This window comes from Macrotis lagotis, chromosome 5 (assembly GCF_037893015.1).
Source record: "Macrotis lagotis isolate mMagLag1 chromosome 5, bilby.v1.9.chrom.fasta, whole genome shotgun sequence".
Taxonomy (NCBI): Eukaryota; Metazoa; Chordata; class Mammalia; order Peramelemorphia; family Peramelidae; genus Macrotis; species Macrotis lagotis.
In genome coordinates this window covers 142,833,511-142,855,928 of record NC_133662.1, presented here as the reverse complement: position 1 = coordinate 142,855,928, position 22,418 = coordinate 142,833,511, and the positions used below count along the sequence as shown (strand labels likewise).

General features: G+C 33.0%; 1 protein-coding gene across 1 annotated transcript in view; it reads right to left on the bottom strand.

The window, feature by feature from the left end:
• The window catches only part of EYA4 (EYA transcriptional coactivator and phosphatase 4), a 368,182-nt gene extending 361,226 nt beyond the window's left edge, over positions 1-6,956 (bottom strand). Inside the window, exon 1 of the mRNA XM_074187618.1 lies at positions 6,819-6,956. The gene's annotated coding sequence lies outside the window, so the exon portion shown is untranslated. The remainder of the gene's footprint in view (positions 1-6,818) is intronic.
• Between the last annotated feature and the right edge of the window lie 15,462 nt (positions 6,957-22,418).

The following is a 22,418-nucleotide window of genomic DNA, read 5'->3' as shown; positions in this document are numbered from 1 at the left end:
ATGCATGAGAAAACAAAGTTTCACTGTGTTAAATATTAAGTTAAATCCTTTAAAACAAATACTATATAGTAAAAATTCATCACAATATGCCTCCATTTAACATTTTCCTCCTGCCTATTCTGTTCATTTTTTAAAATTTGGATGAGAGCCCAAAGAGGATCAGATAGCACTGAAAAACCTCCAGTTCCCTGGAAAACATTATAGAGACATTCCAGTGTATTTGATTTTTTAATGACATTTGTCAAACTGTTGACCATGTATTAAAGCATGCACTTTGTGAATATGCCACCCTATTTAGCTGCAAGTCATATGACTCAGGAATAGTTATACTATCAATAGTATCTGGTAAAATATTTTCCCACCACACAACCCACTAGTCTTCAACCATGCCAAAAATGGTAGAAATATTAATAATTAAATTCTTGATATTTGCAATATTTAGTGATGATTTCAGAGATCCATAATTTTAAGTATATTAAAATGTGAAGTCAATTAAGGCAGATTATGACATTAAAATGTAGACAATAAAATCATCAAAGTATTTTCCAAATATTAATGTTGTTTTTCAGTTATGCTTGATACTTTGTGACCAATTTAGTATTTCCTATTTCCTTCTCTAGCTCACTTTACAAATGAGGAAACTGAGGCAAATGGGGTTAAGTGATTTGCTCTGGGCCACAGAGCTGGAAAGTGTCTGAGACCAAATTTGAATCAGATGAGTCCAACCCTCAATTCATTTTACCAACTAGGTGACTCTAGTTCCAGTGATTCATTCCCTGGGCAACCTTGCTTTTGATTTTCTAAATATTATGCTCTAAAATGATTTTTTATTTCCAAGATTATTCTTAATAGATTCAATTGCATAAAATAATAATTAAAACTAGCATGTATATATCACTTTTAGGTTTGCAGAGTGTTTTATAAATAATATCTCATTTGATACTTGTACGCTGGAAGGTATGTGCAAATATTACCCACACCAGGTCAACTGCAGTACCTAAGGGAATCAAAACATATGCAAATTCTGTAGGAGATTAAACTTACCATCTTTTATTTTTTTAATTATAGTATTGATACCTAAGCATAATTCCCTTCTGTAACTTTCTCATCGATATGTTTAGATATGCTATGATTCACATGTGGAAATAAGTCTATTTGCAGATAGGTAGAAATTGAAATAAAATGAAGTCCATTGGAACAAAGATCTTTCTCTACTTGACTGTAAGCTAGTGGTAACCCTCAAAGGCTGACTTCATGGATTTCTAGCCTCCCATGTCTAGCTGGAATTCCCAGGAGTGGGGTGGGGGATGGGGGGTGGAGAGGGATGAAGGAAGAATAAACCACTTCCCCAATAAGGACTAAACTTTGTGAACATTTCCTCTTTCCTTCTATGTTAACTATAAGATTAGGTAAAATAAAAAATAACTCTTTCTTACAAAAGGTTAAGCATTCCCTGCAATAAAAGGTTAATTAATTAATACTCTATGCCTGGATTCTATTAACTTAGATTCTATAAGTTGTTTTCAGTTTTATTTTTCATGGAAACAGAAATTAGAAATATGTTTGAAAAAGGAGACAGCCTCTCTGTGAGTTTCCACATAATGACACAATAAACACATTCCCATAGCAATGAAGTTCTTCTATCTTTAAAACTTCCCCAAAAAAGGAGATGCCACAGCTTCTCTCAGTGACCTCTTCCAAATGTTGAATAATCTTTGGGGGAAATCTTCCCCATCATTAACTCAAATCCTCTCTATATGAACCCAAGTCTATTTTCTCTTCTGATTTTCAAGGAGATGAACAGCAGCAACCCCTCATCCTCTATGTGAGATTTTGCTGTGTATTATTTTTGCCATTATTAAATTGCCATTAAACTACATAATTCCATTGCTTTCAATCTTTTCAAGTAAGCCTTATTTTCATATCATTTAATCATCTTAATGGCTCTCTTCTAAAAATCTCATCAAATTTTCCATGTTCAACCTTAGTTGTAAACTCTCAAATTGGACATGACACTCAAAGCTCAGTAGGACCAGTGCAGAGATCTACTTCACAGTTACCACAGTCTGCACTCATATTCATATACCCCAATTTTATCCTTCTTCTCAGCTCACTTGATGAACTCTTTTGTTAAAATATAATCTATAGCCTAAGCATCTTCCATTTACATTTATGAAGTTCACTTTTTCTTTCAGTTCCTGGCATAACAAGGAGTGTACCAGACTTGAAAGGAATCAAGGATACAGGAATCCAGTTCAGACTCTACTATTTATTTGCTATGTGACCATGTACCAGACACAACTCCTAGGAGTTTCAGTTTCCTAAAGTGTAAAATGGAACTAATAATAATTCTAATAATGGCATGAAGGCTATTACAAGGACCCATCAATAACTATTTATTAAGTGCCAGGCAGTATGTATAAAAAGAAAGGCAAAAGACAGTCTCAGATCTTAAGGAACTTAGAGTCTAATGAAGATAGCAAATAAATATAAAATATACACAGAATGGGTATATAAGGAATAAATTCAAATACATACCAAGTAGCTACATGCAAGATAGTTTGGGATAGTAGACACTAGGAACAAATGATATATCATGGGAAAATGCTATATGAACATAATTTTTTATAAATGACAACCTAAACCCATTATCATGGAACATCATTTCATTTTGAACAATTTCTCCAGGTTTGAGTCCTCATTTTAATTTGAAATATACTGAAGAAAACAAAAACGATTCAGTGAAGTAGAAATCAGGCCAAAATCTATGTGTTTAGTTACTGTGAGGGTCTGAAACCAGAATCAATGATTATCAATACTTTGGTCATCATCATAGGAGGACCAGTGAGTAGTTTAAACACAAAGCCAAAAGAAAGTAATCCGAAGTGGTTAACAGGAGAATAAGTAATAAGTGCCAATAGAACCAACCAACATGAACTATATGCTGTTTTACCCACTAAGTAATTCAACTTTTATGTCCAAACATTGACCTGGCTAGATTCTTGTTCCTTAGCCACATGTTATTTAGGATTATGTTTTTCAGAAAACACACACAATTTCAGTTACTGCATATATCACAGGTATCGAGATTTTTTTTTCCTTTTCTATCTTTATATTAATGGAAAATTACTCAATATGTATGTCCTCAATCTACAGGAATACAAGAGAAGACAAAAGAGTAATAAATACTCTCTGTGTAGAGTAATTAGGAGTCTTTCCCCCTCACAATAGCATTAACAGTTTTATATAGTAAGGATGCTTACTTTCAATATACATTAGTTTATTTTGTTTTTTGCAAGGCAAATGGGGTTAAGTGGCTTGCCCAAGGCCACACAGCTAGATAATTATTAAGTGTCTGAGACTGAATTTGAACCCAGGTACTCCTGAGTCCAGGGCCGGTGCTTTATCCACTGCGCCACCTAGCCGCCCCTTACATTAGTTTAAATGCAAAATTTTGTGAAAAGATAATTTTCTGTACTCCATAATAATAAAAAATCCATATCTTTATTGAATTGTTAAAATACTGGATTTATTTTAACATAGGCAACATCAGAAAAGTTAACAGAAACACTTGTTTGCAGAAACACTTAATTTTTGACAAGGAATCAGAAAAACTGATAAAATTTATTTTTTTTTATCATGGACTTCAACTAAAAAATAACTTGATGAATATAAAAATGGGAACCACTCTTGAAAATATCTATATTTAAGGAGAGGTTGTGGGATCATAGAATTAGATCAGAAGAAACTGTAGAGGGATATCTAACATCTCATTTAACAGTTGAAGAATCTTGGACCAATAAAAGTTTAATCATTTCTCCAAGATTCATCAAAAGAAAATTTCAAATCTGACTGAAAGACAGCTTGGCATAATGGATTTTAGGGAAGAGGACCAGGGTTCAAATCTGCCATTTATTAACAGTTTATCCTTGATCTCTAAGGTCCAGTTTCCACATCTCTAAATTGAGAATGATGAGCTAGATGGTCTCAAATGTCCCTTCAAGCTATAAAACTATGATTCTATGATGAAGAATTGCAAAGTTACAGAGTGCCTATTCTTTGTCCATGAAGGTCAGAAAATTTCCAGATTCTGTGATTATCAAGTTTTCCGTCATCTAATAATCCTAATTAAATGTGTTAATGGAAATTTCTCTTAGTGATTTGATTGGATTTTACCTTATGATATTTTTTGTAAATGTCCAAAAAAAAGTTTTAAAATACCTCTAGAAATTCCACAGGGAGATGAATATATATGGGCCATAAATCCTTCATTACCTTGTGAATGAGACTGAAGTATGATACTCCTAGAACAGAGATGGAAAACCTTTATTCTGTCAATGTCTACTTTGGTCAAATATTTAATTAATTCACCCATAAAAAGTTCCTAGATTTATTAAATTTCAACTCCCGTCTGTGGTTGCCATGGCAGTGCTAGACTACGGACATTATAGAACCCATACCTATTCTAGAACTTGATCAGATAAGTACCATAAATCTCTGAAATCATAGACTTTTGCCTTAGGGATAGAATCACAAGGCATGAGATCTTGGCTTGATTTTGCAGACTAGGAAAATGAGGATGGGTGACAAAGAGGTCAGATGACTTATTTAGGTCACATTGTGAGCAATAACTGGATTCTACTGAAGACATTGGAAGCCGGGTCTTTTGACTCATAATCAAGTGTTCACTTATATCTCTATCTATTGGTGGGAAGTGCTTGGAAGGGTAGTAGCATAAGATCTATTGAAAGGAGAATTTTCACCACCGAAACTACAATAGAGAAGAGAAGATAGAGGGGTTTTGTTCTTCAGTGGTTATGATTTTTTCCTTCTGTTATTTTTAAAATACTTCTGTTATTAAGAGATGGAACAAAAAAAAATAAACAGAATTAGTTGAGAGCTAGATTTGAATCCTTCTTTGAATATTTATTATCAGTATGTCTTTGGGCAAGTCTCATTCTCCTTTGGCCTTGGTTTTCTCATTTATAAAATAAGGTGATGAGACTCCGTGACTGACCTCAAAGGACTCTTCTAGCTCTAAACTTATGCTTTGTAAGTATAGATTTTCCTACATTACAACCATAGACAGCAAATGTTGAAAATATGAGGTTAAGCAAAAGTTTAATATACTACATAGAGAACTGTTGTCAAAATAAAATAAAATGTCATTGAGACATGTTAGTTTATTTTTCTCTTCTGGAATTTCATTCGTTAGATTATACAATGGGGTCATAAAAGAGAATTAATTTGGTTTAAATGTTAGAAAAAATTAAATTAATGGTTAAGCATATTGTAATCGAAGCAACCAGTTGATTAGTTGAGTTTTCTACCACTCAACAATTTATTCTGGTGTCATGCAAGCAATGTTGAAAATAAATATTTAAGAATAGGCCTACATTCACTGCCAACCCCATCTTGGAAATTCACAAACACATTTTCAGCTTTATCAGCACAGGGTGGGTGACGTGGGCAACTTGTTCCACTTGCTGGAATATTCTGACGTTTTAAATGTGCCATAGTTCAAGTGTTGAAAGATATTATACAACACTTATATGTATTCAACTTGTCAGATTGCTCAACTAACCTCACATTTATAACCTCAAAATTTTGACAAAGATGAGTGATTCATGCAAGATCAGACTTTTGGACAACAAATGGCTTAATTGTATATAGTCTTTGGCGGAAATATAGAAGAAAATATGATTTAAAGGAAATAAAATTTGAAAATATTAGAAAGAGAAATATATATATAAACTACATGTATATATATAAAGAGAGAGAGATAAATACATGTATACGTAAAATATGATCACACATATATAGTTTTTCCCTTTCTGTTTAAGTATCAGAAAGCTTCAAGGAAGTTTTTTTAATTCTATGACCTTTTCACCTTTTTATTTCTGAATCATGGTGTAAGAAATGACTGAGGGAGCAATTGCTTTGATGCTATTTTCTGATATTTTTCCCATTACAAAAGAGTAACTTTTGTTGTAAAAAGTATTCTGTGTTCACTTTCATCTTGATACTTTGAATTTTCCACAAACAATAAATTTTAATGTAGTTGCTCTCATAAAATAGCTTATCCAAAGCTTTTAAAATTTTTTTATGAATCTAGATTATGGTATATTCTGCAAGAAGAAAAGGATTAGGCTATGTTCCCTAGGGGTTATTAATGGCCAAAAATATAGAACATAAAAAAATCAAGATTTAACTTTTTTCATTCAGTAGGGCTAGGCAACCACCAGAGCATTCAGAATTCTAAATTAATCATATTCATGAATGTTTGTTTTACCTTCAATTTTGGTTCTTAAGATTTCAAAAGAAAGAATTGTTCTGTGAGTTTTTGAAGGCAGTTAGGACTAAAAAATGGTTTTGCTTACTCACTGAGACCTGTGTCTAAGGCATGATGAATTCCATTCCCTTCTTTGCTTAGGATATCCATATATAGTCATTTATGAAAATGATTCGGGCCTATACTGCACGAAAAAACTCATCTAAGCAAAAACAAACAAATGGAAACATATACTCAAAACAACAGAAGGCACACAATGTGTTTTAAAATACTTTTTTAAAAACAAATCAAGCTACTACCTTAGAATTAGTTTTTCAACAATCTTCATTTGGGAAGCATTTTTACAAGACTGTTTCCTGCTGTTATTTAAATTTTTCTAGTCCAAGGTAAGACTGATTTACTAAATTTTGTGAAAGTCTAATGCCATAATGTATAAAGCCAGCTATAATAAAAAACCACTGAATGCAATAAGAAGCAAGCAAATAATTTTTCTGTCAGAAAACAAATATTCATTTATAAATAATACCTTAAGTGTCTTTCTTCCAAGAAGCTCCAGGAATTTCACAAAGATCATCTCAATTATTTACAACATCCTGTGCGATACAGAACAAATACTATCGTCAATCCTTGAAAAGTTTATAAGTAGGTTAATAACCTGTGCCAAAGTTTGGATGTCGATTAGCAAATTTACTTTGCTCCCAGTCCTTGCAACCCTGCCACTATCGCCTTTCTGGGGAAATGCATTGAGACTAAGTATGGTCCAGCTTTCTATGTGTCCAGGACACTATTTGAGAGAGTCAGGCACCTGATCACATAGCTCATAGTTCCAGAGGTCTGATCTAACTGAACTGAAGTCTGACACTATCTGTGAACGCTCAGATTTAAGTTAGTGCTGACCTCTTGCAAAAGCGTGCCCATTCCCTGTTAGCTCTTCATCAGCTTAGAGAAATGTGTAGTCACAAACAAATTTAACTTGAAAGTGGTCAGATTTATTAAACTCTTTTGTTTCCATTTTACAGATGGGGCTCTATAAGAGCTAGGAAATGAAGTCACTTTTCCCATATAACAAACTGTTAACAGCAGGTGAAGAGAGAACATAGTTCTTTTAATACAACCTGATATCCCCTATACAACAGCTGCCTAATTTCTGAAGATTAATAAAAATCAACTACCCAAAGAATTCATATTACATATCAACTTTCCCTAAGATCCATAGGGCAAAAATCTATTGATGTATTAGGACAAAATAAAAATAATCAATTATAATTCCATGCATTTTGGTAGCCAACTTTGCAAATTTTAAGTTTAATATCAGGGGTCAATTTTTTTATGTTACATCTAAAAGTTCAGAACATGTCATTCTAAAACAAAGGTAAATATTATATCATAATGTTTTATTCAATAGAACTAAATAAAATATGAATTTTTTCCATGAAGTTTTCATTATGATGGGTGTTACTATTTGTATCTTGGGTAAGTTACAGCAATGCAGGTAACAGATAGAAATTGAACTATAAATAGGGGGGAAGGGAATCAATGTTTATTGAGCCCTCATTATGTAGCAAACCACTATGCAAAGCACTTTACAAATATTATCTTATTTGAAAAATCATTTTTTCCTTTTAATTAAGAAATTTAGAGTACTAGATCAAAAGAAATACTGAAGCTAAAAGGGTCCTTAGGGATCATACAGTCTAATCCTATCCTTTTGAAGCTAAGAAAAAATGAGTCCCAGGGACGTGAAGTTTCACAGTGAGTTCATGGCAAGACCCTAGAAACCCAAGCATCTAGACTGCTTTTCATGACAGTTTATTACCTACTTCTCTGTTTCTCTTTTCTGTCTCTGTTTCTGTCTCTGTCTCTCCATTTCTTTTTCTTCCTCATATATATATATATATATATACATATATATATATATATATATATACATCTATAGATAAGAGTAAAATTAACTCCTAGATTTTAACCAAGTATAAACAAAGTATAAAAATAATCAGAAACTGATGGCACAAGCTACTGACACCTAGTTTGTACAAATGAGATGCACTCTGCTCACTTGATTTCATTATTGCATTTCTTAATGGATAAATTATGCTATAACAAAAATTTCCCCTGTAAATAAAGGAAAATACCCATAGAATAGAATTTTAACAGAATTTTTTTTCCTTTGATATTATGAAGGTCATCTTCCTCAGAGGGCTACAAGACTTTCCCCCCTCCACATGAGTAGGTAATAAAGATTCCATATAGTACAGTTGTAGAAAAGTCTTTAGGAAACTGAGAAAAAAAATTAGATTAAGTGACATTTATATAATATTTAAAGGTTATTCAAGTGTAACTTGTCTTAAATATTGTTTCTTACCCTAGGCAAATCACGCAATTTCTTTGCAAGGCAAAGTATTTATTAAACATCTACAATGTGCCAAACACTGTGCTAAGAGCTTAAAAAATATCTCATTGTATTCTCATAACAAATTTGGGAGGAGGTGCTATTATTATTTTTTCTATTTTACAGCTGAGAAAACTTAGTCTCTTAACTAATAAGGCTGCATTTGAACTAAGATCTTCTAAGCCCTTCTCTCTCTCCACCGATCCAAGGAGTATTCTGGTCTAGGCCATTCTCTAAGTCTAAAGAGTAAAGAAAATGCTGACCTGAATTGGTACAAGGGCTGTTCCCTCAACTGAGGGAATCAATTAAATCACAGGTCCAGTCTCTATAATTTAGACTTAAATGATACAAGTACTTTATAGACATTATTTCATTTGAACCTCATTATAAATCTCTGGTAGCTAGTAGCTAAGCAATGTTGTGAATAGAGTCATCGGCCTGTAGTCAAAAAACCCTGAGTTCAATTTGGTCTCAGACACTCCCTAGCTGTGTAACTCCAGGCAAGTCACTTCATGCTATTTTCCTCAGTTTTCTCATCTGCAAAGTAAAATGGAGAAGTAAATGATAAGTCACTCTAGTATCTCTGCCAAGAAAACACTACAAAGAATATGGTGTCATGAAGAGTCAGACACAACTGAACAACAACCCTCTGAAATAGGTACTTTAACATTCTCATTTAAAAATGTGAGGAGACTAGTTAAGATGTCAAGTGATATCCCCTTTTTCATGTAGTAGGTAAATATTTGTTTAAGGGAAGGGGATATTAAGAAGGAAAAATAAGTAAGAGAAAAGAAAAATAGAAAAGAAAAGAGAAAAAAGGTAACAGAAGTAAAAAATATGGTTCAGTGATGTTGCTTTTCTCAGAGAAAAAACAATTTGTGTACCATGTCTATGAGTCTGTGTGTATATGTGTGTATGGGCTGAGACAAGATTCTGAGACATTTACTCTGGTTATACATCTGATGAAACTACTAAAAATTTTAGGTAAATAAAACATGAAAACAATCAGTGTTGATGAAAGAGATAGTTTTGCAGAAGATTTGGGTTCAAGTCCCAACTCTGACACCTACTGACTTTGGTCTCTGTGCACTCAATAGCTTGGTGATCTAGACATCTCTTTAAGAATGACTATTTGCATGGGTAGAGAGAATCCTTTTACCAATGAAACTATAGGTCCAACTCTATCTCTATCACCTAAAACTAGGGAGAAGGCATTTGTCCTTTACGTGGAACTTTCCTTCTAGACTTTTCCCCAGATGTTGAGCACTGGCTTAATGATTCACTTGGCAAAGAGGTGCCAAAGATAGTCTTATCAAAAGCAAGAACTGTCATAATTATGATTGTCAGGATCATCCACATTAATTACAACTTTGAGCCGTGACATAGCCTAAAATAGCAAGAGCTGTTGGTGATCCAAAAACCACTCGCAGCAGCATGTCCAAGCGAGTATTTGGCTGAGAGCACATGAAGCTTAAAAAAGGAACATAACCCTTTAGGCCCATGCAAGCAATTAAGCTCTTTGTAGAAATGTCAGTCCCTAAGTAGGAAAAGACCTTTCAATTGTTGACACACAATTTTCCTCTAATTAGGGAGAACTGATTTTAATTTTTCCCTCTTTTTCCCCCTTCAAATAAGACCAGATGGTCTTGTATTCAGAAGGCAGCTGCTTGACTTTAAGAAGGGGTAAAAAAAAGGAAGGAAGGAGGGACCTCTTGCCAAATCAGACCCCAGGATTCTTATAGAGAGGGGGGTGAGCAAATGCCAATCAGCTTAACAGTATTTAAAGATACCTAAGGAACTTTGCCTTGGAGCTATGCTGACAACGAAAAACTAGAAGACGATTCCAGAAGTGTCTGTCAAACAAAGTATAAAAATAATCAGAGACTGATGGCACAAGCTACTGACGCCTAGTTTGTACAAATGAGATGCACTCTGCTCACTTGATTTCATTGTTGCATTTCTTAATGGATAAATATGCTATAACAAATTTTTCCCCTGTAAATAGAGCAAAATACCCATGGAATAGAATTTTAACAGAATTTGTAGAATGTTTCTTAAAGGACTTTTGGTTAGTTTATTAATAAATAAAATTAATTTTCAACTACTATGTAAATTTACTCAGGATATTCTGTATTTTCTAATCTGTATAGTGGATGTAAGCTAATTGAGGACCAGGTCTGTTTTCATTCATATTGTCAACACAATGACTGTGCATCATAATTGCTAATAAATGTTCTTTGAATTCACAGATCACAGATCTAAGGCTGGAAGGGATCTAAGAATCCATTTAGTTCAACCCTCTCAATTCACATATCAATAAAATGAGGTCCAGACAACTTAAGTACTGAAGGTAAAAAGAGTAGGTACAACTAGATGGTATAGTGGTTAGAGCACTGGGTTTAGCTCAGCTTTATGAAGTTCCTTTGAAGACTATGAATTCAAAACTAGGCTTAGATACTAATTAATGTGTCATCTGTGACATGTCACTTAACCCTATTTCCCTCAGTTTCTGCATTTGTAAAATGAACAGAAGAAGGAAATAGCAAATACTCTAGTATCTTTACTCAGAAAATCCAAAATTGAGGCCATAAAGAATCAGATATGACTGACTCATCAACAGCAGTCAGAGGTGAAGTTTGAATCCAGATCTTTTCACTGAACAATCAGTGTTCTTGCTTTACTGCATTTTGAAATGAATAGAATTTTGTCAGTCAAAAAGTTCAACCTAAAGCAACAAAAACATAAAGGCTAATAGGACATTTTAAATGGATTAAGCACTGGTTGGAATGATATATTGGACATTTTTACACAAATGCAAGATTAGCTTGAAAGCTAAGTACAGTCATCCATAAATTCTTTACATTTCCGTTATCCTCTGAAATATTTTTACTCAAAATTGCAGACAAATATTAGTGACTTTCCTGAAAAAACAAATAAAAAAATCACCACAGCCCATGCATTCAATCTAGTACTTGATATCTTTTAATCAAAACCATCTTTTTAAAAAAATTAGTTATTTCAAATTTTGAGAAGCTTAATCTTATTTATCTCAAATTCTCTTTCAAAAAGTAAAGAAAATCACATGCCCTTTTGTTATTTAAAAATATTACTTCCCCCTATTTTTGAGTATTACTCAATGGGGCAGGCAGCAGGCACACTGAATTTCTCTCAAAGGTTTTATTTGTACAAACAATATGTGCAGAAGATTGACATAAAAGAAAACATTAAGCATTCACAGTTTGGGTTCCATTTATCCTGACATAGTTATTTAAGAGAAACTACCAAAATTTCTTAAAAATCTAACCATGTGGTACTCTGGGCCATAGCCCTTGGAGTTACACATGTGGCTTTAATAGAAGTCAGAAGCAATTTCACAAGCTAAGCACAGGTAAACAGACCCAGGAATCTCCTAGATTTGCTTGATCAGAATAGGAAGATAAACAAAGTAATTGGGAAGATAAAGTAAGTACCTGTTTGACCCTACTATGGAGAAGTAGGTAGCTGCTTCTTAATATACATGATCTCTCTTGTGTGCATTCTAGTGGGAGAGAGTAGCAACCATAACAATATGATACCTGGGTTGAGAAAGTCCCTTTCAGAATTTAAGAGAAACCCTATTAATGGATTTCTATGGGTGGAGTAAGGGATATTGCTCTCTTTCCTTCCTCCTTATACTCAAATATGAGTCATCATTGAGAGTTTTCAGAACAATTAATTCAATTGCAAAGTTTTGTCTCCAGATTCCTATGTCCAGTGTATCATGCCAACCAGTATTTAATCCATTTAAAAATTATTATTGGCTAGCATGGGATCAGTGATGACATCAGGGAGAATTTCTGTCCCAAGACTAGAGCTGCTTGTTGAACATGCCGCCCCCACTCCAAACCCTATCAAAGCAACATCTCTCTAAGCTTCTAATTAACATTTACCTCCAGCCACTTTGGGACAGGAATTATTGCTGCTCAATCCTATAACTTCCAGAACCACCTTCAAGTCATGCAGAATTATGAATTTTGGGATTGAATTATGCCAAAAAAGAGAAATTATTTTAAACTTCAATATCTCTCTTTATAGAATAAACCTCAAAAACCTAAATGACAAAACTACTTTTTGCCACTGGACTCAGAAAAGAAAGTGAGTTTGGAGACTTAGCCCAGAAATTGCTCATTCAGATCCAATTCACTTGCTCACCATGGCATCACTTGCCTTATGTTATGGTCTTTTTCGAGAATAAAGGACAAACAAGGACTTGTCTCTTGGATGTCTCAAACTGAATTTCTTATGGTCTCAAACTCAACATATTCAACATAAAATTCATCTTTCACCCCAAAATTTTCCCTATTTCTGAATTCCCCTATTCCTGACTAACTACCAGCTAGATGGCACAATAGAGGGCTGGAACTGGAGTTAGGAATTCCTTAGTTCAAATCTAATATCAGTCATTTATAAATTGTGAGACTTTGAATAACTCACTTAACTGATCTGTGCCTTAGTTTCCTCATCAGAAAAGTTGTAAAAATAATAGTATCTACCTCCCAGGGTTGTTGTGAAGATCAAATGAAATAATATTTGTAGAGAGTGCCTTGCAAAATTTAAAGTTCTATAGAAATGCTAAATCTTATTGCTGTTATTCTCCCAGTCAACCAGATTCATAATCTTAACTCCTAATTTCTCATTCAGTTATACCAGATATATAATCTGTTGCCATTTTGTCATTCTATTCTTCAAAATATTTCTCATTTTTCTCCTCTTTCTCCAATTATATATATGTGTGTGTATATATATATGTGTGTGTATATATGTATATACATATATACATATGTATATACATATATACATATATATATATATATATATATAGCCACCATCTTGGTGTTACAGAAGTTCATCTCTTTATGCCTACACTACTACAGTAAACTTCTGGTTGATCTCTCTGCTTCAAGTCTCTTTAATTCAATCCATCCTCCACTTAGGAGTCTTCCAAAAGTGAAGGTCCAAGTCATCTCCTACTCAATAGATCCCAGTGATTGCCTATTATTTCAAGGATGAAATACAAAATCCTTGATTTTTTAAATCCTTCCCAATTTTTCCCTTCATACTTTTCTAATATTATATACTCTATTCCTTTCTATTTATTTCTAGCCCTCTACAACTCCCAGTTCCATGACATTTTCACTGCCTAGCCCTCAAGCACAGTATGGTGTTTCTCCTTACCTTTGCCATCTGGTTTTGCTGGCTGACTTCAGGATTCACTTCAAATTTTACCTACTGCAAGAAGTCTTACCTGATTCACTATCATCACCACCACTACTCAATCCTTGTATCTTTACTTCCCATTTGCACTATGCATCCCTTGTGTGTATATATCTGCCTACAAGAGGCTTCCTTCATTAAAATGTATTGTTTCAACTTGGATTAGACCAACACCTTACACCCTATCCAAGATAAGATCAAAATGGATACAGGATTTAGACAACAAAATCCAATATTATAAGCAAACTAGAAGATCAAGGAGTAGTTTTCCTGTCATATCTATGGAAAGGGAAGCAGTTTATGACCAAGGAAGAGAGGGAGAACATCACTAAAAACAAACTAGATAATTTTGATAACATGAAATTTAAAAGCTTTTGCTCAGACAAAACCACTGTAACCAAGATCAAAAGAAATGTGGTAAATTGGTAAACAATTTTTACAACTAGTATTTCTGACAAAGGACTCATTCTAAAATATACAGAGAACTGAGTCAAATTTTCAAAAAAAAACCAAGCCATTCCCCAATTGATATATGGTCAAAGGATATACAAAGGCAATTTACAGCTGAGGAAATCAAAGCAATCTATAGTCATATGAAAAATTACTCCAAAGCATTACTGATTAGAGAAATGAAAATTAAAGCATCTCTGAGATACCACCTCACACCTCTCAGACTGGGCAATATGACCAGAAATGACAATGATGGAAGGGATGTGGGAAATCTGGGACACTAATACATTGTTGGGGGAGCTGTGAACTCATCCAACCTTTCTGGAGAGCAATTTGGAATTACACCCAAAGGGTAACAGCAATGAGCATACCTTTTGATCCACCAATACCACTACTGGATTTATACCCTGAAGCGATGATGAAAAAGGGGAAAAATATCACTTGTACAAAAATATTCATAGCAGCCTTGTTCGTGGTGGCAAAGCATTGGAAATTAAGTAAATGTCCTTTAATTGGGGAATGGCTTAGCAAAATGTGGTATATGTATGTCATGGAACACTATTGTTCTATTATAAACCAGGAAGGATGGGAATTCAGGGAAGCCTGGAAGGATTTGCATGAACTGATGCTGAGTGAGATGAGCAAAACCAGAAGAACATTGTACACCCTAACAGTAATATGGTGGTGATGGTCAACCTTGATGGACTTGCTCATTCCATCAGGAACAATTTGGGGCTATGGAGAATACCATCTGTATCCAGAGAAAGAATTGTAGACTTTGAACAAAGACCAAAGGCTATAACCTTCAAATTAGGGGGAAAACCCGTTATCTTATTATGTAATTTTGCTATCTCATACTTTATTTTTATTCCTTAAGGATATGATTTCTCTCTCATCACATTCAACTGAGATCAATGTATACCTTGGAAACAATGTAAAGACTAACAGTCTGCCTTCTGTGGGAGGTGGGGGGAGGGAAGCAAGAATGGGGGGAAATTATAAAATTCAAATAAAATCTTTCTAAAAAAATTTAAAAAATAAAATGTATTCTTCCTAAGGACAGGAATCAGATGTTTCCCTTTCTTTGTATTTTTCAGTACTTTCTTCCCTTCTCCCTTTTTATATGTGTCTTTATGGAATAGAACAAGTATTTCCTTTATATGGATAACAAAAAGATGATTTTATATGAAACTGCAAATCTACTAAGCACAAATTGATATAACCTTCAAATATAACAAAATTATGATGTAATTTTCCCTTTTTTTCTTTTCCTTCCCTCCTTCACCCTCTGCCATAGAAATAACTGCAAACATACAAAAACAGATGTATGTGTGTCTATTTTTATGTATGTAAGCATGAAAGTATTATGCATATGGTTATAGAGATATATATATATATAATGTAAAATTGTCCCATATAAAATTTATCAGTTATTTCTCTGCATTAAGATAGTGTCTTTCTTCCTATGATATTTGTAGCTAAATGTGGGTGTTTAGAATCGTCAAAATGCCTTATTTACTACTAGCTAAGCTTCTATTATGTCCTAGGGTCCTTATGTTACTAGTATCTCTAAAGTGATGTGATCCTGGGAAGTCTGATGACTCTACTCATGATAGACATTCCGGTTTTTATCCAGGTAAGGTCCTTCCTCCTTTATGATTGCAGCTAATCCCTTTCACCCTAACATTGTGAACCAGTACTATTTAATGGGAGACATAGTTGCCTAATGGTACCCTACCCTTTGCCTAGTTCTCTAACAAGACTACTTTTTCTAAATAGGTATTCAGTTTCTTTACTGTTCCTGGGTGGTAGAGCCACTGCTACAAGAGCAACCATTCCACATTTAAGTTTCCTGACACAACTACCACTTGGTGTCAATTCTCTGCTCTCAGCCAACCACAATCCAAGTCTCTCTCTCTCTCTCTCTCTCTCTCTCTCTCTCTCTCTCTCTCTCTCTCTCTCTCTCTCTCTCTCTCTCTCTCCCTAAGATGCCCTGGGCTAGAAAAGGACTCGTTGTGATTTATTCTTAGCTTTTCCTTTCAGAATTCTGTTTGATGTTTTCTATGATCACTTGGAAATGTTTTAGGGAAGGTTTGAGTGTTGTGAGTTTTTACTCAGTCATCTTGTCTCTGCCCAAATATGAGAGTTTTCCCAAAGAAATTTTGAAAAGTTCTTAGTGAAACATAGTCACTGAAAAGAAGTCTTCGAACAAAAAAAAGATTCTCCATCAAATACAGATATATACATATACATATACATCTATATACACATATATGTGTGTGTTTTTTCAGAGAATTGAGATGAAATAAATGGTAATAAAATGAGGGAGTCCTAATAGCATTGAATTGTCTGAGTCACTAAAGTCTCAAGAGTCTATTTGAGAGAAGAGAAGGGAGGATAGAAAGCAGGATATTTTCTCAAAGCCAAGTTTCTATTTATGACAAAGAGGAAGTCTGAATAAAAATAACTAACATATATTCTAATATAAGATAAAGGTATCTAGAGTTTTTTCCATTTGATTAATAATAAAAAATTAAAAAGTAAGAAAGTGTGTTCAATCATCTTCAGAAGAATAACTGAAGGAAAAACAAGTTTAAAAACATTAGTGAAAAATATAGATGAGCTAAATTTCCAATGGAATGCAAAAGGTTCATAGAAAGAATTAAAAGGTGCAATCCACAATATTATATTGTATGGGAAGCACATTTAATCCAGAAAGACTGAAACATGTTTAAAATGATAGTACCATGCTTCTGATAAAATATGGAAAGGGAGAGGAAAAAAAGTGAATTCAAAAATATTAAAAGGGGAAAAGAAGAACATTATTGTATGCTAAAATTATCTGCAAAAAAAAGAGAGACTATAAACCTTAAAAATGTTTAGTTAATAAAATTGCAGAAAAATCCTAAAAGTCACAAATCCTTTAAAAAGACAAGAAATTGTTTTTTAAATAGTTTAATATTCTTCCATTCCATTTTTGGCATATAACTCTAAAAAAAGAAATAAAAAATTATAGCAATTTAAAAACTGATAAAAATTTAGTAGAAATAGAAAAAAATCAGAGTCAAAACATTATTTTTAGACTACAATCCAATAAATTGAGCAATAAACACAAAGGAAATGTATAAATTTATAGGACAATGGAAAAGTGATTTATTAAATATTATTTTGATAAAATAGGAAATTATGCAAATGGCAACATTAAATTGCAAAGTTAATGAAAATATTTATAAAAATAATAATACTGAGACAAAACAAAATTTTAGGCAAGTTCATATCGCTGAAATTTTATGATGGAATGAGAAAACAAATGAATGGATTGCCTCAAAAATAAGAAAGAATGCAAAACAAAGATAGTAAATAGAAAAGGGAAAACATCAAAGGTAAGAGCAGAAGGAAAATAATTGAAAATAAGAATATTAAAATAAATAATAAAAATTGGTTTTTAGAGATTAGCTAAATTGAAAATAAATCAATCTAATTTTTGAAAAGAAGAAAGTAAAATCAAATCATTAAAATTAGAAATTAGAGAAAGGAAATTTGGATAAAATATTAATTTGATATTAGAGAAAAACAAAAATAAAAGTCAGAAAAACTTAAAACAATGCATAAGTACTAAAATGTCACTTCAAACTAATAAGTTCACAAACCTAAAAAAAGATGAATATCTACAAAAATAATGAAATTAGAGATATGCAACCAAATTGATAACTCTCAGAACACAGTCCCCTATAGACATATAATGAACTCTACCAGACTTTTTAAAGAAAAAATATAGATGGCTTCTAAATGTCAAGAAAAATATCAACTGCTCTCCAAAAATAAAATACTGATATATAAATCTAAAGAATAACAATTTAAAAGTAATAGAAGCTCTAAACTGGTACCATTTTTTCAAAAATTAATAAAATGCCTAAAAATAAGATTACCTGTCCAAAAATCTATCATGACTAAATTGAGGTTACAAAGACAATTTCAGGTTGATTTAGCTTCAGAAAAAACTTCTCAATGTTATAAATTGTATAAAGAAGAGAACAATCAAGACTATATGATCAGAGCACTAAATCCATGAAAGCTTTAAATAAAATATAGTATTCATATAAAAAATTAGATAGCAAAGATTAGCCAAAACTATTCCTATTTAATAATGATATAATGGTTTACTTGGAAAAATCCTAGGGAATCAGCAAAAACAAGCAAAGAAATAAGAAAACTAAATGATGCATTAATAGTTTCAGCAGAGTTGTAGTCTACAAAACAAAATCAACACTGCCATTATAAAATATCAATAAAATCCAAGAGGAAATAATGTGAAAGAAATAACCCTTTTGAAATGACAAAATTAATAAAATATTTGAGAATTAATTTATTTGAACATATAAGATATATAGAGTTAATTATAAAGTAGTCCACAAGCATTAAGAACACCTTAAATATATGTAAGAATAGAATGCTGAAAGATGGGCCATGTCAATTTAAAAGATATATATATGTATATCAAAATTACAAAATTTAATTTCCATATTAAATGTAATAACAACCAACTAATAAAAGAATGACTGACCAAACTTGATAAATAATAGTAAATTAATTTAGAGGAATAAAGAATCTATTAATAGCAAGAGAAATAATATTGATAAGGGAAATGATATGAATGAAAGAGGATTAACACTTTGAGTCATCAAAGTAAGTTATAAACCAGAAACAATGGAATTCAATTACCCAGAGTTTGATAAATATGAAAACATAAATGACTTAGGAAAAAAATTCCTTATTTTCTAATGATAGAGAAAACTAGAAAGTAGTATGGCAGAAATTAGACTTTGACCTACAACTCATACATATTTAAAAATAAATTGAAAATAGATATGAAAACTAAAAATTAAAGTTCCTACCAAAAAAAGATGAAAAAGAAGTTTATCTTAACCTTTTATAAACATCAGTAGGAGCTAAATTCTTAATTAAACAACTAATAGAGGCATTTATGAAAGATATAATAGATCATTTTGATTATAAAAAATTAAAGAGCTTTTCCATGAGTAAAATTTATGCATCTACCATGAGAAATGGTTGCATAAAAAAAAATTTGGATCAGGTATTTTTGAAAAGTTTGGTATCTAAGATAATCAATAACAAATAAAAAAGATAAGATCAAAGCATTCTCCAATAGATGTTCAAAGGATTTGAATAAAGAGTTCTCAAATGAAGTGAGAACTATTAATAATCACATGATCCAAATCATTACTAAAGTAATGAAAATAACAACTACCCCTAAGGTTCCATTTTACAGTCACAAAATTGGCAATTGTGACAAAATAAGGAAATTGAAAAGGTTATAGATTGGAAGGGTTCTAGAAAGACACACTACTGCATAAGAGAAAAGAGGGTAGGTAGAGTAAATTAATACAATTCTGAAAAGCAATTTAAAATAATGCAAATAACGGACCTAAAATATCCACGCCTTTTAATCCAGAAATTCTATGAGATATTGTGGTCAATTTTCAAGGTATTTAAGGCAGTATTTTTTATCTATTGATTAGGGCAAATTATTAGTATAGTCTAATTAAAAAAAAAAGATGAACATGATGAATACGAAGAAGCATAAAAACACTTTAATGACCTGATATAAAGTGAAGTGAGCAGAAGTAAAAACACAATATATACAATATCTATAATTATGTAAAGGAAAATATCCAAAATTAATGTTAAAAATGTCAAAAGCCTTACAACCAAAAATCAAATATATGAAGCCCTCCCCACATACATACACACCTTAGCAAAAATGTGGAGCATCACTCATGCTGTCACATTTTGCAATATATAAATTGGTTTGGTGTAATAGCCAGGTGGTGCAGTACATAGAACAATGGACCTGGAGTCAGGAAGACTTATCCAATCTCAGACATTTACCTGCTATGTGATCTGGGGTAAATCACTTAGCCTTATTTTCCTCAGTTTTCTTATTTGAAAATGAGCTGGAAAAAGAAATGCCAAACCAATCTGGTATCTCTTCCAAGAAAATCCTTAAAGGGTTTCAACAATTTGTTTGGCTTAATTTTGCCCATCTCTTTTTTTCTTTAATCTTTTTTTTTTAAATAAAAGATTATTTGTCAGGAGGGAAAGGAAAAGAAATATCATGAAAGGAATCTAGGATATATAAAAAGTATTAGCAAAGATTTATTAAACAAAAATTATGGCAATAAAGGAAAGACAATTTCAATATATGATAGAATATATATAGATATATTTGAAATCATAAGCAGATATTAAGTCAATGTAGAAACACAAGAAATATTCTTAGAAAAATAATTAATGTTAAACAGGAGTATCCCCTGTTCCCCATCAAATTTATTATTTGTCTAGGCACTATGGATATAAAAGCAGAAGTAAGACTTTTCCAAGCCCTCAAGAACCTTGCATTTTATTAGTGGTATACAAGAAGCAAATAAAATATTTCCATAAAGGATAAATAAAAGACATTTTTGGTGATACTAATAAATGGGTATATCAGGCCAAATATTCTTAAGGATTTGGCACTTGAGCTGAGACTTGAGGGAACTAATCATCCATGAGGAGGAAGAAAATTTCAGACATGAGGTCTGTAATAGCACAGACTTTCTTGTGAAAAGATATAGAGATGCATAGTAGAATGTCATGAATATGAAGCCATTTTGTTTGAAGCAAAATTTTGGGAAGGGGGAGAGAGGGGTAAATATTGTGGCAAGATAGGTTGAGATCAGGTTGTGAAAGAAGTTTGTATATTATCACACTTGACAAGAACAGTGATTCAGGAAAGTTAGTTTTATAACATGATAGAAAATGGATTGAAGAGATGTGAACTTGAAAACAAGGGGACCACTTCAGAGATTATTGCTGTAGTTTAAGCAAGAGATGAAGAGAGTCTGAGTGGAGAGAAATATAAAGTAAAAATCAACAAAAACTTTCCAAGTAGATGGATAGCATAGTTTTAATAAGCAAATAATGAAAAGACATTAATGAAGGTTAAATATCTCTAATTGTAAATTGTATAGGTCATATGTCTAGAAAACATGGGTAGAATGAAACAATTTTGCTGCTCAAGAAAACTTAGAAGATCTATGGGAAGGCTATGTTATATGTTAAACCAGGGTTAGAAAGGACCCCAGTGCAAACCAACTCCAGCCATCCAGGAACAGTCCGTGGGGTGCCTGAGTCTCTGGGAGTGCCTGTTTCCGTGGTAGGAGCAGTGGTTCCCAGACCTCTCAGCCCAGGGATTGGCAAGGACAATTGGGAGGCTCAGAAGGAAAATTCTGCCATTCCAGAGTGAAAGCAGAGCCCAGGCCAATCATGGCCTCAGCGCAGACTTACCCCAGAACCAAGAGCAGTCATAGGAATAAATCAGCAGGAAGTCACTCAGCAGCTGCTTCCAGAGCACTCGGCCCAAGGAAGGTAAGGGGGTGGGGAAGATTGCAGAGGTCTATTTGCTATCTATCCCCAAGGCAGGATTCTGTTGCTTTGCCCATAAGCCTCAGTCTCAGGAAAAGTTTTACTGCCATAGTAGAGCAGGGACTCTCCTCATGGTTCTAGGGCAGAGGGGCATGCTTGTGGTTATCCCCAGATTAGAGCACAAGCCAGGAGAGCACAAGACCTTGAAGGAATTGAGGTGTCCCTGAAAACAGCTGCAAAATCCCTCAGAAGTTTGGGACAGGGCATCCTCCACCCTGGAAGAAGAGCCTCCAACTTAACAAAGAATCAAAATCAAGTCATAGGCTGGGGAAATGAGCAAACAATAGAAGAAAAAAATCCAACCATAGACAATTACTTTGTTCCCTCAGAGCATCAAATTCTACACTCAGAAGATAAAAAAGTCAAAGTCTCTGTATCCAAAGCCTACAAGAAAAATGTGAGTTGGTTTCAGGTTACAGAAGAATTCAAAAAAAGATTTTGAAAATCAAGTGAGGCAAGTAGAAGAAAAAATGGGAGGAGAAATGAGAGCAATGCAGGAAAATCATGAAAACCAAGGAACTACAAAAAATATTGAAGAAAATTACATCT